This window comes from Hypomesus nipponensis, chromosome 27 (genome assembly GCF_054491055.1).
Source record: "Hypomesus nipponensis isolate SF chromosome 27, ASM5449105v1, whole genome shotgun sequence".
NCBI classification, from domain to species: domain Eukaryota; kingdom Metazoa; phylum Chordata; class Actinopteri; order Osmeriformes; family Osmeridae; genus Hypomesus; species Hypomesus nipponensis.
The window spans coordinates 9,539,923-9,543,188 of record NC_140387.1 but is presented as its reverse complement, the minus strand read 5'-3'; the positions used below and the strand labels follow the sequence as shown (position 1 = coordinate 9,543,188).

The following is a 3,266-nucleotide window of genomic DNA, read 5'->3' as shown; positions in this document are numbered from 1 at the left end:
TGTTAATACACAATTACGTTTACCATCTTCCTTCAAACCATAGGGGAATTAGTTTTGGTTGTTTGGTCAATATTGACCCCCTACAATCTTGAAATAGATGAAACACCTTACAGGATGGTACATAGTCACAGGTGAATCATGTAAATTGTAGGAACGATAGCCGATAAACATACTCATAGTTAGATGATTCTATTTGTAGGCAATGAAGAATACCAAATACAGTTTCAATTATTTGTCTTTATTTTAAGTAAATTTTGAGTGCACGTCCACAACGAATAACATTAGCGATGTAGGCCTAAGGCCTGAGAATGTTAGGCTACTAAAATAAATTACAGATTGTGATGGGAAACGGTAACGTTAACCTAGGTTTTCATCAGGGAATTAAAGCACATCAAATTGCATTCTTAAAATCTTCTCCCGGCGTATAACTACATTTTGTTCAAGATCGGTCGGCTGAACCAGGAAAGGATATCCCACGTATGCCAACGCTATCTGGCTCAGAAAGTGGGAGGGAATAGGTAGAAACGCAGAGTTTGGCATGGAAAACCTGCCAGCGAGCAGGTTAGTTTCACGGAGTAAGTTACCATGGAAACTTACCAAAAAGTTTCGTTACCTCTCTTTCTGGAACAGAATGCTTGGATATGCCTCTTTTCAGGGTTGGCGTTAAACAACTCAAAGTTTTCACTAAACCCGCCAGCTGGAATACCCCCCTGGTGCCCAACTACTAGAAATGTCTGACCTCTGTGATTGTCAACAAAGGTTTTGCCACCAAGTACTAAGTCATGTTTTGCAGACGGGTCAAATACTTATTTCTCTCATTAAAATACAATTATAAAAATTTTGACATGCGTTTTTCTGGATTTTGTTGTTGTTATTCTGTCTTTCACTGTTCACTGAAAACCTTTGGGCTGAATAGAAGAGTGCAAAAGGAAGGACCTAGGACCCCTGGTTGATCTGAGAGATTCTGAACAGAGGAATGCTCTCAGACTCCTAACTCTGTACTCTCCAACCTTAATAGATACAAAGCATTAAATGTAGTGGTGCCAATAATTCCGGCGGTGACTGTAGAAGCCAGATGAACCACACCACTACACCTTTACCTAAAGATTAGAGGGGCTGGATCTGGATCGCATCAATTAATAATTGTTATTTCTAAACAATTGGATGTGATATCAAATTATACTGAGTTTGAATAACCATGCAGTTCCCTGAGCAGCACTGGGTCACTCAGACCACGCCATGGTCCACCTTATTCCTGCACACAGGCAGAAGCTTAAGTGCTGTAAGCCTGCTGTGAGGACATCGAAACAGTGGACCAGTGAGGCTATGGAGGATCTGCGGGCGTGCTTGGAATGCACTGACTGGGACATGTTCATGACTGCCTCCAATAGTCTGTATGAGCTCACGGTGGCTGTGACATCATACATATGCTTCTGTGAGGACTGCTGTATACCAACACACACCAGGGTGAGCTTCGGCAACAACAAACCCTGGTTTACAGCTAAACTCAGAAGGCTGAGGCTGGACAAAGAGGCCGCGTTTAGGAGTGGGGACAGGGACAGATTCAAGGAATCAAAGAACGGGTTTAGCAAGGCGGTGAGAGAGGCTAAACAACTGTACTCGGAGAGACTAGAACATACATTCTCTGCTAATGACTCTGCTTCTGTCTGGAGAGGGCTCAGGCAGATTACCAACTTCAAGCCTAGCCTAGAGCCCCCCACTCCACTAACAACTCCCGCCTGGCCAACAACCTGAATGAGTTCTACTGTAGATTTGAGACTCTGTCTCTCCAGCCACCCTTAAGAACTGCGCTGACCAGCTGTCTCCGGTGTTTACCTACAACTCCCTGGAGACATGCCATGTGCCAGCCTGTCTCAAGTCCTCCACCATCATCCGTGTGCCCAAAAATCCAAGGCCAACAGGACTCTTCTTTGGCTCTCGACAAAGGTGGTCACATTTTTCTCTCCTCCCCTCCCTGACCTTCCCTGCTTCCCTCTGTCTTGTCTTGTCTGCCTCAAGATACCCTCTCACCATCACTCTCCGAAACTAGAAGCATGGAATTAATTAGCTGGTCTCAATGCAATTGACACCATCTTCTCGAAGAGAAGCTCAGGTTCGGGGGAACCCAACTGTCCTGACGGGACGTTCGCAACTGGCTACAGGATGGACGCGTGGGCGAATTGGTGTGTCGTGTGTCTAGCGCCGCTTTCCGTTGAGGATGTTGAAGACATCTTTATTTTCGGAACCGTGATTACAGGCTTTCTGCTGTTTGGAATAGGCGGTTGGCTTGCAGCCATCAAAAGCCCCCTTAGGCTGCCCGACCTGATTGATACAGTGGGTAGAGCCGTTGGAGCTCTGACTGTGAACTTACAGCGGAATATGGATTACAAAAGGGATAAGTTTGCCTTGGCCAAGGTCGTTGCTGGAAAACAACTCCCCTAGAGAGCGCTGAAGCGAGACTATCTTGTTCTTCCCTTCCCACTCCCCCACCATTATCTGTGGCTTGGTCTCTACCCGGGTCATGACCAAGGACGTCTCCTTGCCAACACAATCTGCATAGGGAGACTCGCACTGATTGTGGCCTAGGTCGAGGGCGCCAACCCAGACCTACTCACACATTAACTGTCACGGCCACAGCCGTGCCCCCCCTATTGTTTTTGGTTTTTCCCCTGTCCTAGTGTTTCCCTGTCATTGTCGTCACCTGTGTCTCGTTCAGTTCTCGTCAGTTTCATTGTGTTCACCTGTGTCTTGTTTGTTTCTGTGTATTTAGGTTCCTGTTTGGTGTCCAGTCTTTGTCTTAGCATACCCTTTGTCATGTGAGTACCCTTCTGTGTCCCGTTTCTGAGAATAAACCTGTGCTCCTCGCAATGCCTCGGTACTCTCGTGCATTTGGGTCCTACCCCACCTCACAACCTGACAGAATGCTAAGACCAAGAAAGGACCCAGCAGAGAGGTCGCCCAACCCAACTGCCGCCGGAAGCCAGCCCCGTTCCTGCCCTGTGCCCCACCCTCGTTCCTGCCCTGTGCCCCACCCTCGTTCCTGCCCTGTGCCCCAGCCTCGTTCCTGCCCTGTGCCCCAGCCTCGTTCCTGCCCTGTGCCCCAGCCTCGTTCCTGCCCTGAGCCCCTGCCTCGCCCCGAGGTTGTGCCGCCCAGGGCCAGGCCATTCGAGGACTCCTGGCCGCAGCCTCCTCCGCCCGAGGACTCCTGGCCGCAGCCTCCTCCGCCCGAGGACTCCTGGCCGCAGCCTCCTCCGCCCGAGGACTCC

The 3,266-nt window shown here is 49.0% G+C and overlaps 1 pseudogene; it reads left to right on the top strand.

The window, feature by feature from the left end:
- The first annotated feature begins 1,239 nt into the window (after nucleotides 1-1,239).
- LOC146220769 (uncharacterized) lies at nucleotides 1,240-2,050 on the top strand (annotated as a pseudogene).
- The last annotated feature ends 1,216 nt before the right edge of the window (nucleotides 2,051-3,266 follow it).